Raw genomic sequence first — 20256 nt, forward strand, 5'->3', positions numbered from 1 at the left:
CCCACAGATGGCCGTCAGTCAGGATAGAATGGCACAATGTACCTGAACTAGGCGCCCTCTGTTTGCCGGATGACTCATGCCCCTCCCTGATCCCCCAGCCCTTCTCGCCCGGCGGTTTGTTGTTTCAGGCCTCTCCTCTTCAACACGAGGGGAAAAAGGTGTGCTTGTGCACCGGGGCTCGCTGTTGAAACTTGCACTTGGAACTTGTCTTGCGGCTGCCCCGGCCGCCACAGTGGAGCTGTGTTTATGAAATGGCAGATCCACCATGGTGGTGCCAGCAGCTCGGAGGGGATTTAATCAGATCCTCCATTCAGTCGTGCAGTCAGTGTGTACAGTGTGAGAAGCACTGGAGAGAAATGTTCGACGCTTCCTTTGTTGTAAACCCGGAAGATCTTTGCTGGGTTTTGTGCATGGAAATGCTGATGGTGAGCTTTCATGGGACGTGGGATCCCTCTCCCATCCTCCCGCCTGACTAATGCTTGAGTACACCTGGCCGCTGGCTACGTGCGCCGCTCTGGTTTGTATGCTTTTACACCACTGTAAAGGAATGACGGGGTTCGTTGGAAGTCTTGCCAGTTCTCCGAGGAGGCTGCGATTAGGACAAGATGGTGGAGCCACACACATCCAAACACCTGGGAAACAGCTGCTGTGCTGTGCTGCTGCTGCTGCTGCTGCTGCTGCTGCTGAGGCAACCTTCAAGGACCGGTCCACTTTGGTCTAATAACCTTATCTCAAGGCTGAGCCGAGCCAGGTCCGAGCAGAAAACCACCTCGAACAAACGTGACCCCCCCCACCCCCCACCCCCTCAGGACGGACGAGTGGGGTCTGGAAGTGATGAATGATAAACTCAAGAGGATTGCGATTACACTCCTTGTTCAACACAATGTGCTGATATTTACAGGACCGACATACTGTATTGTTTGGAAGCGAGGGTTCAAAACGTTGTGTGAGCTCAGTGATGTATGACATGCATAAACAGATGTCAGACCCGAAATAGAGCGGCCCGCATTTAGGAGAGCCAACCTAAGTACTGCAGCGGGGCTGTGAAGCATCTTTTGTTCTTCTACGTGAAATAAAAAAGCTGTGTGTACATTTCAAAACTTTTTGCAGGTAATTGGCTGAGAAGGATATCATAGTACTTGTTTGTTCACAATGAAAACATGAAACAGCATCTAATAAAGAATAATAAACCCATGAGTTGGCAAGTCTTTATCTTTTACTATTCTAGCTGCACTGTAAACAATCAAACTGAACATTTATTTTAATAACTAGTCTACATGGAGTGTCTTTCTAGAATCACTTGGTTTGATATAGAAGTTACTGTAGCTCCCATATCAGTAAATAACTGATTTACATTTTAAATTGGGTTGATGCAGCACTACGTTTGAAGATTTTTGCATTTATTTATTTCATTTATAGACCGCTAACACCCATTTATTTTATTGATAAAATAACGACACTTTTAGGCAACCTCTCGTGGTCGCTGTGATAACAGAGAGTCAAAAGTGTGTGTAACGTTGTGTGTATTCCACTGGGCTCCTAAGGCTCATTTTACGTGACATTTCAAAGTAAAAACTCATCCTTTTTGCATTTGCGATCCTAAAAAGCGTGTACCATAGAATTCGACATCAAACCAACTAGTAGATTTTGTCCTCCACTACCCTGGGCCACATTTGAGAACCCCTGCAGCGAGAGCATCCATCCTCTAAACCGGTTGATCCCAGATAACATTGGTCAAAGGGCAGGTTACCTGGACAAGTCAAGTCCCTAGTTAATTACTGACAACAACACAAACACTCAAAAGCACATTTACATGCAAATAAGAGCCATCAATTATCCATCCATTCATCTCCTGTATTGCTTTGTGCAGTTCAGGGTCGCAAGGTGCCGGAGTTGATCTCAGTTCACCAAACCCGAGGGCAGAGTACACCTTGGACACGTCGCCAGTCCATCACAGAGAGACAACTACACCCTCAGGCAATTCAGGGTCAGCCTGTTTTTGGACTGTGGGAGGGAATTGTAGTACCTGAAGAAAGCACAGTTCCAAAGTGCAAACAGAAATGAGCCCTCGATGCTATGCTACCATGCAGCCCTACCGGTTATCCAGACCGGAATAATTTTGGTTTGTGAAACGAAGATGAAACCCTTCTCTGTAAGTATGGGATCTCATTGGCTCAGGGCACTGTTGCTGTGTAAACGGACACCCAAAACGCAACAAAACTTTTGCGTTTTCACTTGAAAGCATCATGGAAACGGGTCCTCAGTTAAAGACCCCCCCCCCCAGGATTCTTACCGTCTTTGGAGCTCTGCAGCTGGTCTGGTGAATTCAATACTTTTTGTCAACAGTGCGAAATCTGCATCATGAAGGCGAAGTTTCACACTTTGGTGAACTCCGCATGTTAAAATTAACCGGGTGGATGTAATTCCCCCTCATAATAGTTTATTTACTCCTTAAGGAAAGTCAACAAAGCCCCTGCTGCAACCAGAAAACAATTTGTGGCCTGAAAAGTGACTGAGGCGTTCAAGGTTTCCACTGCATGTAAAAAGTCTCCCGTCACTGACGAGCTTTTGCGTTTTCGCAGCCGAAGGGGAAAAAAGAAAAACGACGGCCAGATCGCTGGATAATTTTCCCTCTTTGACTCTGTGTCCAGAAAGAACGAGACAGGAAGTTGACGATTCGACCAGACCACCAAAGACTGGCAGATGTGTGTGTGTGTGTGTGTGTGTGTGTGTGTGTGTGTGTGTGTGTGTGTGTGTGTGTGTGTGTGTGTGTGTGTGTGTGTGTGTGTGTGTGTGTGTGTGTGTGTGTGTGTGTTGGGGGGGTTAATGTTGGTCTCAAATCGGGGTCTGTTCTCCATTTTCTGAGCCCTCGGCGTGCACATGAGCAGTCAGACACTACCGGCTCCTCAGGTCATCGCAGCTCCACGCACCCGAGTGACCGGCTGAGCCCAGAAAATGAATTTAGCATGCCCCGGTCTTATCTCACAGCCAGACACTCCAAATTTTGGAGCTAATTTGCTTTCATTGCTGCCAGATGTGGCGACATGCAGACAGATGTTTATTATATTAAATAGCTGAAGGCGGCTTGCAAAATGATTATTCCTCTGTTACGAAGCGCCGGAAATCTGCCGGGGGACTGGTGCTGGAATTTTACATATACGGGGAGCTTGTTTCAACATTGGATATGCTTTGTCAGTACGTGAATACAGATGTGAGAAGAAAAAAAAAAAATAATGACCCCCTGCTTTTGGTATGTGAGGTCACGCTTGCTCGGTGTTTGACTTGCACAGCTGCTGACAGAAAAATCCAACGAGATTCGTCTTTTGGTTACTTTCACACATGGTTTTCACCCTCATCAGTCTTTTGCGCATATCAGAATGTGAGCGTGCCGCAAACGACAAACTCTGCTTGGCTACGCTGAGCCGGAGAAATCCCACGGTCATAGAATACGTTCACAACCAGCCGCCATGAGTGTGAATCCCAGCATGGACTCCATAAAAAGCCAGCCTCTTTTCAATCTCCGATCCAGCAAACGGCTCTTTGTATGATTAAAAGCACATACAAGGGCTTTGCATCTTGCAGATGTTGCCATAAATCACCGGTTGGCCCTGCCTCTGCAACTGGCTGCCTGACAAATGTTCCACAATAACTGCAGCCCCCACCCCACCCTTCCAGTAAAAGGGAGAGAAAAAAGAAGGGGGGGGGGGGTAAAAGAGAAAGAGAGAAGGGGAAAAAAAAAAAAAAAGGCTTGGAATTTCTACCCGACTGCTTGTAACTCTTTCAGAACTATTGTAAAATCCCAGCCATGTCAGCACAGGTGGAAACCTGAGGGGTCGTAAAAGCAGAAAAGAGAGAGAGAGCGAGAGAAAAAAAAAGAAGAAAAGAGGCCCGCCCACTCCAGGCTTTCTCTTTCTCGTCACGACGTCTTAAAAACTCCCCGGCCCTCGACTGTGACTAATTCTGCACAAATCTGGGGAGCTAAATCAGTCGGTCTGCCTGTGTGTCTGTGGACGGCAGTAACCGACACCCCCGTGCCCGTAAAAGACGCGACCATAATGGCAGAGACGGAGGCCGGGCTGTGAATCACAGTCTCATAGGCGAAGGGGAAGGATGCTGTTTGCAGGCATCTTTCAGAGCTTAGACCTTCACCTTCCCCTTTGCTGCTACTGTTACACTCTGACTCCATTTACTTAAGGTTTATTTTCTAAAAGAGCTTTTAATGGAGTGACGTAAGAAGCGTTGCGTGAGTTTCGGAAAGGATCAACACTTGAAGACAGTTCCAGGTCACGTCTTTGAAAGAGAAACTTCCTGTGTTAGTTATTTGAATGAACTTTAAGCAACTTAACTAAATTAACATGTTTCTTCTTGTATTGCTGTCACACTAATACAAATATCAGAATTAATATTAATCGCTTACCGAGGCTACACAGTAGTATAGTGGTAAGCAGTCTCGCTTCATTCGGAGAATCAATTTAGATTTTGTTAGATTTATATTCCAAGACGTGTTGGGCGAACAATGTTGTGCAAATCAATATTAATTCAATAAAAAACACTCTCTGTGTCCCCTGGACATCTTACTCTAATCTTGTCCGTATCTGTCCCCGCCACAAACTCCAGTGTATTTATAACGCACCAATCTCTGGATGCATCCAACCTAATTTACTTTGTGAGGACTTCCCAAACACTCAAACAGGCTCATGCAAATTGAAAAATAATTGCAGGCTTCCTGTAACAACAGCCAGCGACCACCGTGTGATAGCTTTCTCCGCTCAGGAATGCAACGTGGCTGCCGGAGTGTCAGAGAGTGTTGACAGGATGAGCGGAAACCACCTGGAGTTTAAATGAACCCGCAAGGTCACCTTTCCTCGTTTGTCTCCTGCTGCGGCTTGTTAAAAAAAAAAAAAAAACCCTGGGGGTCAATGCTCCACCAGCCTGAACTCATCCAGTCCCAGCGTTCGACTTAAGCTAAAACAATTACTCCTTTATTGCCAATTTGTTTGGGATTATTTCCGAGTTTCTGGGGTTTTCTGAGCCCACTTTTCAAGGTAGCCCCCATTATTTGATGGGTTTTCCTGCACTTAGACAAGCGATTGTAGGTATGTGCTATTAAAACGCATCATACACAGTCTGCCGGTTTGGCATTTGAAATATGCGGCAGCGTGCATTCTTCAAAATAACAATTTGAGAGATTGGAAGTTGGAGCTGTAAACGAAAAGAGAAGATTGTCTTCATCCCAGGTGCAGGCAAACAGCTTAGCTCCAGGCAGGTTTTCCTTTTTTATTTTGTTTGTCTTTGTTTCACTGTCTCACTTATAAATCTCCAATCCTTTCACCTCTGCCAGCCTTCAACACTCACTCCCACCTTTTAAAACTCACTCTATAAAACATCCCAGACCGCTAAATGAGGTTAGAAATGCACAGACACCTGATGGCAAAGTGATCAGACAGAGAGCGATTATGAGACGCCGCAAATTTAGCAATCTAATAAGTGCCTGCGTATACGACATGGATCCAATAAAGAAGAAAAATGCCTCTTGAACGCCACCAGTAGATAAAAAATAAAATCAGACAAGAATGCAGTCTTGTAGCGTTTACGTGGACGGAAAGACACTCGGGAATTCGACGGAGAATCTGGCTGTGATCCAGCGTTGTACCTCAATGGAAAGCTGCTGTATATTACTGGAGTGTCTTGTTCTTCGTCAGCTTCTACACGTCGTTTGGATGTTTGGCAGCTGCGAGCCAAAGCAGCAGTCACATTGTAAAGTATCTCGGGACACTGTGAAAATCTTAATTTGTGTTAATGTTGTCCAACATCCGACAGCGTGCAGTCATTTGCTTTCCAAAAAAATAAAGTAAAAACAAAGATAATGAGGAGATGACGCCATGTTTACTCCACGTTGTGGTGTCAAGTAAAATGTTTCAACAAGCTCCTCTTACTTCAAGCGTTGGGTACAATGGCTTCCTGCGTCCCTCCGTTTCCACGGAGACGGAGCCTTTTTCTTTCAAAAGCTCCGAGCACCATCATCATTCAAACGAAGACAAAACACAACGAAAGTTGAAGAGATTGTCATGTGAACAGAGGCTAAGAAGAGTAAAGTGTGTAGTCCACACCTAAATACCTCCTGGTGAGGAGTGTCCTTTATAAATGGGGACGAACCAAACCATGAATAACTTGGAGAAATTGTAGGAAGCAAAAAAAATTTATGAGGATCTGATTGAAAAGACACAAACATCTTCTGCTCAAATGGAGAGACACACCAAAGCAAGTCTAAAACAAATGAATTGGTAAGAACGAAAAAAAAAAAAAGACAAATCAGTTTAAATAAAGCCACCCGAGCGCCTCAGTCATCACCCTCCACCTGACCTTTCACCCGACTGAGAACCAACACTTGAGACCCTCTTGGGTCAAACACTGGCACCGAGTGTGTGCTTGACCCCTGATTGTGGGCGAACACACACCCCGCCCAGAAATACAACAAAAGGCACTTTTTTTTTCCAACAGAACATTCAAATTGAATGCAAGTAATAGATTTGTTTTGGGGGGGTTTTCTTTCCAACTTTTTTTTAACAGTTTTAATAAATCGTCAGCATTTTGTTTGAGTCTTAGTTCCATCCTTCCCACAACTTTTTGTGTTTCTGGTAGTTTTGCATCCCATTTACACGACATGTTTTCTTTTCAGAAAAGTTGTCTGCTCTCAAGGAAACAACAGAAATGCTGAAAATCCCCACAAACTCAAATACATGCGATCAAAATGTCCAATCTCAACAATCGGTGTCCCTTTCAGACGTTCTTTCTTTTTATGTTTGTCCTCCTTGCCTTTTTAAATATCATGCCCCTCCACCAAAAGCCGCTTTCTAAAGGTGCGAGTGATGCCGTCCGGGGGAATGATGGGAAAAGCCTCACGCTGACAACGGGCAAACAAACACTAAAGGTTTTTAATTTCAAGCCAAGCCTGCTGTCAACAGCTCCAACAAATGAAAGCAAAGGAAGGAATGAGAACAGGGGGTGGGAACCGGCGAGGAGAAAGACCAACACGACGCGGTGTTGATCAAGCCCCTTTCTTTAAAAGAAGGAGAAATATCCCGGGCTTTTGTTGATGCCGAGAGGTCTTTGTTGAGACCCGATCTGATAACGGGGTGTGAGTGTTTTCACAAGTTAACCTGTTCACTGTTTACTGAGACCCGCAGCCGACAAATGGTGTGTGTGTGTGTGTGTGTGTGTGTGTGTGTGTGTGTGTGTGTGTGTGTGTGTGTGTGTGTGTGTGTGTGTGTGTGTGTGTGCGTGTGTGAAACTCGCCGTGCCGCAACCAGCCCCGCTGAAAAAGAGGGGAGTAACACTTCCAAACAAAGGTTTCATCTTGTTGTGGTTCTTGCTCTGCGTTTCCAATAGCTTCTCTCGGAAGGAATGTCAGTTTATGTGTGAGCTGGAATGTCACAGCAATTAACGGATACTTTCTTCATGCGTGCCCGTCGTTAATGAGGACAACCTGGTGCACATGCCATGAATTCAGCCTTGGCTGGATGCATTTTTTTGGGGATTCAAATGGTGGGGATTTAAACCCCCATAAAGAACAGAACGCTATAGAATACAAAGTTTCCTACGCGTCTTTTTTAGTTCTGCCATGGTGAGAGGTCCATCGGCTTCTGCTTTTCCGACGTGGTGTGAAACAATACAAACAGCCAATGCCGTGGCACCCAGCGAGCTCCTCGTGCATGTCCCGGCAGGCACTCTTGTGCAAACAGCTCTGCTTTTTAGAGCGACTGAGCTGTCGAATATTTATTGTTTGGTTAAGGTTTCTGTGTGAAATTATGACATCAGTCACAAGGAGCCGCTCAGCAAGAAGGGCAGAGGAGTGGAGGGGATTTCCCACTTTTTATTCAGACCAGCCCTGTCTGAGGCGAATCTGTCCAGAACTAAAGCTCCAAAGGGTTGACGTCTTTGTCTGTAGAAGATTTTCTTGGTAGATAGTATGCTGATACTTTGGCTGCAAGCAGCACCTCAGTAGTTAGAACAATAAACTGCTTTTGACGCAAAAGTTCAACATCTTTACCAAACTGATATCTTTATGTCATCCATCCACGACGTTCACAAGTATTTTAGTTTGACGCAGTTTTATGCTTTTCTGCACATTTTGCTCGATGAGAAGGGACATTTCGTCCTCGCCCAAATTCCTTCATGGTCATTTTAATGTCCTGATAGGGCTGCCTTTGAAGTATCACAGAGCTGTTCAAAATAAAGCTTGGATGTGTGTTGGGCCCTTAATAATGCCATTTGGATGGAATCTTTTCTTATCCAAATATTACTCAATCTTTTCCATCCATCCTTCCTTCCATTCGTCCTTGCCAATCTCAGCTTACACTGGGTGAGAGGCAGCATATATCCTCCACACAATCATCCATACTGATGGGAGTTTTTTGGGGGGGGGGGGTCCTCACTGTGAGAAGAGTGTGCTAGCCTCTACAACGTAAAGTCACCCACCGATCCACCAGTCCTCCTCCGCCGGCCCCAATTTCTGAAAACCATGCACCCCCACCCCCACGACAATAACCCTAAATGACAAGAATTGCAGAAACACACACTCTCCACCCCAATCAGTATCTTGCTCAAGAACACTTCAACCTGCAGCCAGTACAAGATGGGGGCTCACACCCACAACCCTGTAGTTGGAAGATGCCCCACAGTGACTCTATCAACCAATATGTTGATGATGTCTTCTTGTATTTCTCAAGTTCAGGAACACCAATTTTCCCTCATTACTCTCTTTCTCACACACAATCATCCCATTATCATCTGGCATGAGCTGACAAGCAGCTTAACTTCATAATAGAAATAAAAACATCAAATCAGATTTATATAGAAAATACTCAAAAGATTAGTTCAAACTGAAGACAAAAACAAAATAACATAAGAAGTTGTGCGCCGACAGACGTTTTCAGTTATGCAACTCTGGGTTTCATGAAGCAATTTTCAATGCATTGGTTGAAATGCTGTTTTGAGGATTGCACAAAAGTCCTCACAAAGAAAAATCTCCTATCAAAGCAGAATCACGAAGACGACTATTTAGCAGCCCATATATCAGTCTGATTGTTACCGAGTCAAGAAAAGAAAAACAACTGCTGTGAGACACAAAAAATAATCCCTCACAGGTTTAATATGCTATATGCTTGTGGGCCCACCCAGGAGAGTCACTGCGGACGTTCGTATTTTCTCATAAGCTATTTTATCATCCGGCTCTGTTGTGCTGAAAATGTACACACGTCCTCCCACGCCGACTTAGCGAGCTCCAGATGGGAGCGGGAGCCATCTCTCCTCTGGCGCGAAGAAGACGGGCACCGCGGCGCTCTTTTCATAACAAAGATTTTCAAATGTTTTCCAGACTGGATGGCAGCGGCAGCGGCCGCTGTGTGGCGACTCCATCAGCGTCTCGGATAACGTCTTGGCACCGTCATCTCAAGTTTTCGGAGACATAAATAAGGCTGCTACAAGTGCGGCAGTTCCCTGGCAGGCGGGGCACTCCAGCAGGTCGCCTCCCTCCTTGTTCCATATTATACTTGTTTAGCATGATGGATATTCACATTCATGCTTTTGTTTTCTGGGGGAAAGAAAATGGCTATTCGTGCCGTGTCTCCTGAGCTTTGTGAAGCTTGTAGTACGAAACTTGCATTCCTGTCCAGACGTACAGTAAACATGTGATTTATGGTGCCATAAACTAAAAAAAAAATCACTCCAAAGGATTCCTGACAAGGGTCATCTGATCTGAGCTATGATTTAAGATCGTGAAAAACATTTTAAAAAGACACTTTAAACTGAACCGAATAATGATTGGAAAGAAGGGCAAGATGGGTCGTTGCTGAAAGAAGATGAAGAGTCAAGGTAGAGGTGGGAAATTGACGGAGAGGCAGAGGAAAAAGAAGGAGAGAAGGCCCGCAGAGGGTAACATCTATCCTGGCCTGAATTACTATCATTATTGTAATGACTCTGTAATGTTTTCTTTCCTGGACCAGTAATTGTTACCAAGCCTGCTGCTCAGAAGTGCAGGTGGACAAATTGCCGCCGAGCATTACTTTCCATGATAGCGAGGGGAACATAATCATTTCCACCATCCAGGCTCCAAACACGACTTTTCCCTCGTTCTGGTGGCACTTGTGGCGAACTTACAATTCACTTCAGCACCAAATAAAATAAACGAATTGCAAACTCTTTTTTTTTTACTTTTACTTGTTGCACTCAAACACACTTGCTGCATGTGACGGTTGTTTTTGCATCACAGAATATGGAAAGAATGCAGGTTTTTTTATTCCCCCCCTCCCATTTTGCCATTTCACACCTCCCCCCCTCTTCTCTCCACATGTAACTTGTGATGCATCAGCATGTATCGACGCTTTTAAACTTCCACGCTCCATATAACCCATATGAACCCCCGCCCACCGCCACCACCTGCGGCAAACTGTCCATGACTCTTAAAACCAGCCAGATGTTGCCCAAAGTCTTGGATTCCAGAGCGGTTTTCATGACGGTGATGGATGTAAATCGGCTTGGTGAGAGGATTTCTACGCGGCAGTGCTTGTGTTGACTTTATCTATGAGCACATAAAAGATAACTCAATACATTATTATCGTCATTCCTACGTTACCCAGAATGACTTTCATCCGACCCCCCCCACCCCCACCCCGCCCAGGAAACATGTATGGACTTGTTGCTCTCGGCAGTTTGAGTCGAGAAGAATCCTGATGGTGGACGAGAGAAAGCGAGAGACAACTTGTCACTCGTTCTTTATTCAGGACTTGTTTTATTTAGTGTAGTTTGTCTTCAGGGGATGCTTTAAAACCAACAAACAAAATAAAAACAAAAAAAGGAGAACTCAATGAATGCAAATACGTCAGTATTTCCCAACCACCTGTTGAGAAATACTGACATATATTCTTTGGAACCCGGATGCTGGAGGTGTTTTTTTATACATGTTGCGCAGCATGTTTTACTCATCCTCCTGCAACAGAACACCAGTCTGAAGCTAATTAACCGTCCACAAGTTCTCCAAATGCTTGGAAACCTCAATCAGATGTGTTGGACTGGAGTTTTAGGAGGCGTCGACTTGATAGAGTTACCTTTGCGTACTCGTTCTCCCTGTGTCAGGACAAAACAAAAAAAGCTCATTCTTATTTACACGAGAAAAACAAACAAAAAAAAAAAAGTCTAAAAGATCATGGGAGAACCACCAAGAGATGCCGAAAAGTTCAAACACAGGAAGAAAGAAACACAAACTAAGACGCTGCCCCATCCAGAAACATAGACAGACCAAACAGGAAACAAGAGAACCCAACCCCTATATAGACGCTGCTGTCACCAGGTGAAGAGAATCACACACTCACAGGTGAAACACATCAGGGCAGCAATCAGCCACGGGAAGACGAGGCGCTGGAGAATCAGAGTCTCAAAATAACACAAGAACGCTAAACATGGACCTGAACGCAACAAAGAAGACAAGACAGCTTAAAAAGAAAAATAATATCCAAACAGGAAAGAGAAGGAAGAAACAATAAGGAGGAAGAACTGTGCTTAAATGATGGATTTTCTTTGTGTTGAATCCGCATGTTCTCCCTGCATATATGCTTGTTTTTCTTACTTCCTCTCACAGGTCAGAGCCATGTTTATTTTGTTTTTCTCCTCGCATTTTAATTTTTTTTTTTAAACGTGAGAAGCGGAATTTAAAACTGATATTTGTCTGGATAAAAGAGACAATTTTAGAACTGACTGTCATGTAATGAAACTGGGAATGATTTGACACTGATGAAACCACCTGAACCGTAAGAACATCGAGTTGCATGATTCTATTTAATAACATTAGAAAAGGTGGGCACTGAATCAAAAATCCCTCCTTGGCGTGATACAAAGCATGTGTGTGTTGTGTGAGAGTTTAGAGTTACTTGTTCAGGCTGTGTGTGTGTGTGTGTTGGCAGCTCTGCTTCACGTTTTTTTTTTTTTTTTCAAACTCCTTTATATGATGTGTTTTGTCCGGTCTGCTGGCAAAGCAATTTTAATCACCATGAAGCAGGCTGGATAAGAACGACCTTGGCAACATGTGCATTTTGTTTTTGCCTATTGTACTCAATACAATTCCCTTACACGACTTCGGTGCCCGTATATGGTTTGATTTTCAGACATTAATACTGCAGAATCACTCTTGGAGCCCACATGGTATTTCGCTGAGTCCTTTAAAGTCCTCGCAGGCGAAACGCACATCAAAAGGCCGAATTCCACTTCTCCTGAAAGTGTTGTAATTACCAGCACGAATGCACCGCACATGTGACACACGCTACATCAATCATGCAGTAACACCTGATTTTAATCACCTCACCGTGCGGCGCCGCAATCGTTGTGACACCCGCAAAATAGCCGAGCGCTAAATACCCCAGAGAGGTAAAACGGGATATTAAAAATGATCATTTTCACAAGGAAAAGTGTGTGACAACCATCTCTCAGCTTTCATTAAAAAAAAAAAAAAAAAAAAAACCCCCAGCGTGTTGTTGAAGCTTTTTTAATGCAGTGAAAAAAAAAAAAAAAAAAGCCTTGAGAAAATTGACAGATCTTTTTTTTTTATTCAAACCCAACAATCCACAATTAAAGGCAAAGATATTTCTCAGTTTTGTGGACAAAGGACATATAAGACTCACGGGAGAAGTTTTACATTCTCAGACATGACCACTGCAACCGCTGCCAATCTGTAAACTGTGTCGTTTCTGAAGCGGAATTTTCCCAGAAATCCTCTTGGAAAATACTCAAAATGGTGCGAAAACTGTGGCGCAACCTCCGGAGGCCTGAAACTTTATGAGATGCTTCTTTTTCAATCAACAAAAAATGCATTTAAATAAGACATTTGCATGTATAACAATTCCCATCTCCAAAAAACAAAAAATGATTAATGGCAAGACAAGTTGTAAACAAGAAAGTATTAGCTTATAGCCAACTTTAATTCTGCTGAATTCCTTTCTTTTGTTTTTAAGGCAGGAATGGCATGATGAAATCGATCCCCAGTGATTAAGGTAATAAAATTGAACTGAACTGAACTGAAGTGAGTTATATTAACGCTACTTCCCCCTCAGTCGGAACACATTCAATAGCCGAGCTGTTTGCTAAAATCCAAGTATCGCAGAATACTTCAGCTCACAGACTTCACGACTCCCGGTCCATGTTCTCCTGGGAATCGATAGTTTTATAGTTAGAGGAGCCAACTTGTGGCCTGGCACGCCAACTTCATCGTTTTTGCCATTTCCGTGGGAACAGACGTTGTTTTCAAAACGTTGCTTTATGAACACGAAACTTTTCTGAAACGAAAACAGAAAAATGATGTATTTTCATTTGAAACGTTGTATCAACCCGGCTTATATCTTCATTACCATCACCTCCAAAATGGATGGTTTAAAGAAGGAAATGTCACTTTAAAACTGACTTTATTAGATAGATAGATAGATAGATAGATAGATAGATAGATAGATAGATAGATAGATAGATAGATAGATAGATGGATGGATGGATAGATAGATAGATAGATAGATAGATAGATAGATAGATAGATGGAGTCATTAGTATTTTCTTGCAGTTGAGATCGGCAGCACATTTCCAATGTTTTAGCTCTGCTTTCGTGTCCAATGACTAATTTGGCAAACTTCAAAAAACTGCTGTGTAAAGCCATGCAACCTTTTAGTCTCAAACTTAATAAGCGTTTTGGACCCAAACTGGTCCGCGAAGAAAACCCTCCGAGACTAACGTGCTTTGAAATAGTGGAAAAGCCAAAAGTCAAGCCAAACACACACACACACATACACACAAAAAAAGTAAAAACTTCAGAGTTGGTCTTTGAATCTTTCTGGGTTTGACTTGAAAAGGATTGTTGTAAACACACACATACACACATTCACACAGACACGCAATTTCTTATGATCTGCTGAGCTGGGGACAGCACAGGGAGAACATGCAAACTCCCAAGTACATATATGAACCAGGTATGTTCTATGCAAGGCAACCACTACACCAGCAACCGCCCTCCAGCTGCACTAAATCGTTTATTGTTGTTGGTCATATTGTGTTTTTTTTTTATCTTAAATACTGTGTCTTAGGTTCAAAACAAAGAGTGGGTATTAATAGCTGAGCCGTATGATGATATTGTCTGACCTTAAACATGGGCGCTCCCGTTTTACTCCTCCAGTGCAAAAACATGTTTGAGGTGAACTGGTGACTTCAAATTGTCCGTAGGTGTGAATGTGTGTGTGTGTGTGTGTGTGTGTGTGTGTGTGTGTGTGTGTGTGTGTGTGTGTGTGTGTGTGTGTGTGTGTGTGTGTGTGTGTGTGTGTGTGTGTGTGTGTCCCTGTGTTTGCCCTGTGATTAACTGATGACCTGTCCAGGGTGTAACCTCCCTTCAACCACAGTCAGCTGGGACGCAGTGTAGGAGACGTCATTTAACACGTGTTTAAAACCAGCAGAAATATTGATATACTCCCATCCTGTTAGACATTTCTAAGAGCTTTTATTAGTATTCTCATGACATTGACATGCATTTTATTTTTTTTCTGCTGGGCATCCGTCACACATGCTATTATTCGGCCCTCGCCCACCACGGCGTGAGTCTGCAAGCCTCGCCATGCTGCACGGGAGAGACATGTTTCTGGTCAGTGAGTCATGCAGCATGCCGAACCACGTGAAACCGCAGCTCTTTGCCCGTGTGTGCGTCTGCCAGGAGGCCTACAGTGCTGTCAGAGCGTGTCTCGCGAGCCTTTTCCCCGCTCTCTCTCTCTCTCTCTCTCTCTCTCTCTCTCTCCCTCTCTCTCTCTCTCTCTCTCTCTCTCTCTCTCTCTCTCTCTCTCTCTCTCTCTCTCTCTCTCGGCAATCAAACGTGCAAACAGCTGCCTGTTCCATCAGAAGTGGTTTCCTGTCTTCCTGAGGCATGGGGGAGGGGGGGGGTGATAGGATTGGGGGGGGGGGGGGGGGGGGGGGGGGGTAGATTTTGAGGCATGGCTGCAGATAAAAGTGCCTCGCACTCAGTGGTACAGTCCACATACACACACACACACACACACACACACACACACACACACACACACTTCACACAGAACAGTTGGAAAGTATTTGGATCAGTGTGATAACTGCAAATAATATTTGTAGCACTAACAAGGATATTGTATGTTACGCCCCCACAGTCCACATGTATAAAGATGTCCAAACAACACACTTACAGAAGTCTTTTCCAAGTACCAATTGAGTAATGATAACTTCAATGGTTCTGTAGATGACATGTGACCATCTGATGATGGTCACCAGCCTTGTGGCGAAGTGGCCAGGGTCCGTCCACGACTCATGCATCTTCAGGGAGTCTGGACTGTGCCATGTGCTTGAGCAGGGTATGACAACTGGACATTTAACACCTTAATCATGTTCAGACTGTATTGTGTGGTACTAATCAAGGCCATTTCTCTTTAGGGCAGTTCAGTAGAGTACTTTTGGGTGACAAGGGCTATGCCTGCCAGCCCTTCTTAATGACCCCCTATCCTGATCCTGGTGCAGGGCCACAAACAACATTTAATGTGGCCTATGCAAAAACCAGGGTCAGGGTAGAAATGACCTTTGGGATGCTAAAGGCTCGTTTCAACTGCGTGAGAGAGCTGAGGATGGCCCCTGACAGGCCGTGCAAAATCATTACAGCATGTGTTGTTCTTCACAATATAGCCACTGCAAGAAAAGAGCGGACCCCTCCTGTTGACCCCCCCCCCGATGTTTTGGACCCCATCACCCTTGACCACCCTACAGGGATGGCTGCAAGAAATGCCATTACACAGCAGTTTTTCAGTTAAACCTGTTTATTTATTTTATACAAGTTCTCTTGTTGGTTCATTTTCTCCCGTTCCTGAAAAAGAGCACATTTTACTTTAATTCCATGTCTTTGAGAGCCTGAAAAAGGATATTCAAGTTTGTGTGAACAGGACAGTTACTGTACTGCTTACCTCTGAACAGGACAACATTGGTGGGTTAGGCAGTGAGAACGTTTGGTCACTGTCAACTTTAGCCCAGCAAGGCCGACGGTAAATGGTATTAGTGGTCTCGTCCTCTATGTGGAAGGTGTGTCTCTCAGCAGACAGGGTCTCCTTCTCAGCCAACAGCCTCTCTTTCTCCTCCACCACCTGTTGGGGCCTCTTCTTCGGAGCACTGAGCTTCACCATCGTCTGTTGGGGCCTCTCCTCCGGAGCACTGAGATTCACCGTCATCTTCTGGGTCACACTTTGTGTGTTGTAAAGGGCTATATAGGTACACAATGATTGGTTGATTGATTGATATTTTGGAATTGGATACAGATGTTTTGGAAAACTATACATATAACACTGCAAAATATACTAAGATAAGACATTCCTAAGAGCTGTATGGTACTGGTATTTGGGTAACCTAATGGAAAACGTCATACAGTACATGCAAGGGATAGATATCTGGTTAAAATATTACTAATAGCTGGTAAAAAAAAAACAAGGCTGTAACAGGGAACTGGGGTAAAGTGGATCCACCGACATGGGAACATTGGACAGACATAACACAGGAAATCTGCATAATGGAAAAACTGATGGATTTATTAAGACTACAAGAAGCACAACAAAAAGTAGAAAAAATAAAAAGAACAACCTCCAGAAGCCTAATTTCTTGTTTTTCTTGGCCTGGATTTAGTCTTTTAAGACCTTCTTGGCCTCCTCTAGCCTGATCTTCTCAATCTGGAGAGTCTCCTGTAGAAGGTGTCTCTCGCAGCAAACAGGGCCTCCTTCTCAGACTGCAGAGGCCTGTACTACGAAGCTGGATTTCCTCTTATCGAGATAACTTTGAGGATTAACCCTGGGTTTTCCGTAGTACGGCGCTCGCTCACTTCTCACCGGGATAAATCACCCCGGTAACTGACGCTGAAAGTCTAACCCTGGCTCTCTGGGCTGGTTCGCTGGGGCCCCCCCCGGATCTGGGGGGGGCTGCCGTCCGCCGGGGTGGTGCTGTCAGGGCCCGAAGGCCCCGGGGTGTCGCTACGGGCCCCCCCCCCCCCACAACAGCTCCGGCCACACACACACGCACGCACGCACGCACGCACGCACGCACGCACGCACACACACACACACACACACACACACACACACACACACACACACACACACACACACACACACACACCTCCCGGGAATTGCGAGGAGTGAGATTTTGCGTCTGCCCGGAGACGCCGTGAAGAAGGTCACCATGGCCTGTGGGGCAAAAGCAATCAGAGTGTTTTCCTAACTAATGAACTGTGAGATGAGCCACTTAAACTCACATTAAACTTTTCACTGAGAAATCTTGTTCTGACTTTGCCTCGCGTCTCGCGTGCAGTTTGTTCACTTAACGCAGCGCTTTTAAATGAAGACATCATTCAAGAGGCCTTAATGTGCATCCGTCAAGTCTTCTTCATCTACCCTCCTCCCCACGAGGTGTGTCTTCTTTTACCCCCCCAATATGCATACACAGGAGTGATTGTGTGATTTTTAAATTGTGTAAATGATTGAGGATAGTAAATTAGATTGCAGCCAGTGTAAATTGAAGCGTCGTATGAGACAGGAGGCAGCATTAGAGTGACCTCTAGTGGATAAAAAAATACCCAATTTTAGATGGATTTCACAAAAAGATATACCTTCTTGGGGAAATTAGCCGTGGATATTATGATATTAATGCACATTTATTAAACTCTTTGTTTAGCTATGAAATGAATGAATTCAACTTAAACTGCACACTGCAGTCATTAACAGAGTCCCGGTGAGGAGGAGTAAAAGCCACATTCATGATTGGAAAGTCTCCTGGGAAATCAAATCGTTCTCCTCAGCTATACAGAACTGCCCTTGAGCAAGGCACTTAATCAATGGCGGGATTAATATGCTCGCCCCTACTTTGCCACCTTGCTAATCTGCCTTTGAGTTCACTGCCGAGGTTCATGTTTATGCACCCAACATCCTATGTTAAGTCCAAAAAAAGTTGCACATGTGAAATAACTAAATGCTTCATGGGATCCAAGAGCTGCTGCACATAAGATGATTTAAAGAAATCCCATTTAAGAGATCGCTTCAGTGAATTAGATGTGCCTAAATAGGCTTTAGATAATGAGTTTGAAGGGCCACTTTTGTCTTCACTCTATTTTACTCTCCTCCTTATTTGAGTCATCGAGGTTCACATGAAGATCAATGTGTTTCTCCTACCTCGGCGTGTAAGCTAAGGTCATATTCTCGCTGTGTTTTCTTTCTGTTTACTCTTTAATTGCCCGCTGGCTGAGACGGAGCAAAGTGCCCGAGCTGGTGGCTGATCAATAGCAGCGGGTGGTGATGGGAGTGTGTGTGTGTGTGTGTGTGTGTGTGTGTGTGTGTGTGTGTGTGTGTGTGTGTGTGTGTGTGTGTGTGTGTGTGTGTGTGTGTGTGTGTGTGTGTGTGTGTGTGTGTGTGTGTTAAGTAAGTGGACTGTGGGCTGATCTTGTTGCCTCATCCTTCAGGGACTTAATGAGTGTGATGCGTGGTGAAGAAAGTCCAAGTGACCCTCGCCCTTTCTGAGAAATGAGGATTCCACAGACGCTGAAGGTGCCTTCTTATGCAGATACAGATTCGCCCTGTTTCCAAACATCCAGCTCCGGGAATCACCACCGCCGTGATAACCCGATAGAGTATTACAGCTTACCAACACGTAAAAAAAAGGAACTTCAGCACACAAAACAGAGACATATGAAGTGAAACCGACCCTTTTACAGCATTCAATTAAAACCTACAATCTTTACTTTTATCATTTTAGCCTTTTTTAACTGAAGAAGCTTTTATTCACTTCGCTCCTGCGTGATCCTCGATATAATAACTTTTTTATTAACTAACTAATATCTAGGAAACACTTTATTAACCTCCTGTTTCAATTGAAAATGCATTGTTTTGCCTTTTTGTTTCAGAAAAGTTTCACGTTAACACGGAAACGGCAGAAATGGCAGAAGATGGTGTAGTTTTCATGTTGGTCCAGCAGTGGGTGCTGTTGTTTGTTTTTATGATTCAATGACGTGCACATGCACACAGAGAACAATACGCTATGCGGACATTCGTCTGGACAGACGACAAAATTGGATGGTTATTATGGTATGGTCTCATGATCGCTTTTTAGTCAACCTTTCTCGCTGACCAAGTACTTAAAACATCCCATCACCTTCACAGCACCTCGTCCTTATCTAACTGGACAGGTTCAACAGGAAAGAAGCAAAATATGTGCCGAGCTAAATGTTACCCGGCTGCCCAAAAGAACAGATTTCAATCTATTAACGCTGAAGGAGAAGTTGGTATTTAAAGAGCTCAAACGTCGACCTTTCAAGGTGGAGTACGGCGAGCCAGCGTCTCTCGCCACTGACCCATTTCCTCGTCCCACTTTCTGTCTGCTTTGTCACAGAAAAATGCCACCAGGAACGGCTTTAATCCGTCCCCCACATTTGTCCGCCGTGAAGACATGGTAATCCCTCCAGCTGAGGATGTTCAGGTTCAGCGGCTCCGCCCGCTGCCAGAGCTCGACCACACGACTGTGACAAAGCCTCCAGATCGGAGGACGGCTATCTGGACCTGCCACGCAGGAGACGGGGAGGTCAGACTAAATTGGCTCACCAGAGAGTGGAGTTCCACCCTTCAGGCAATCTCCTGCTCCTCCCTTCAACGAGTCGGAGGTCCCACCGGCCGCCCGCTCGTCTCGGAGAAGACAGCCCTCACTTCACAAATGGGGCAAAAAAGGAGAATGAGGTGATCCTCGCCTGTCCTTGGAGTTTCACATGGCAAAATATTCAAAAAACGGGGTGAGGAGGAGATTTCAGCAGGATTGGAGCTCAGTTCTCTCGACTTCAAATGAAAATCTGTCTCATCTTCTGTTATAGAACTTTTCTCACCTGCAGGAACCGCTGATAGGAAAAGTTTGTTCTTTTAGTCAAATTCCAGTTTGGAGTATTGAGTGGAGAAATGTTTTTGAACAGAAACGGCCTCCAACATCTCAATTGATCTTGCGGACTCTTTCATCTTGAACGCTACCTAATTAACCTCTGCTGTTCCTTTGAATCCCCAACTTCTTCAAACTCAGCGTGCTACCAAATTGATTTTCAAGCAGAAGAAGAAGAAGAAAAAAAAAAGAAAGCATGTGCCACTTTAGATTTGAGCAGAGTTTTCCTAAAGCTACACCACGAAATATTATTTTATCTCAACAATGGAAAAATAC

This window comes from Lipophrys pholis, assembly GCF_963383615.2.
Source record: "Lipophrys pholis genome assembly, chromosome: 22".
NCBI lineage: Eukaryota > Metazoa > Chordata > Actinopteri > Blenniiformes > Blenniidae > Lipophrys > Lipophrys pholis.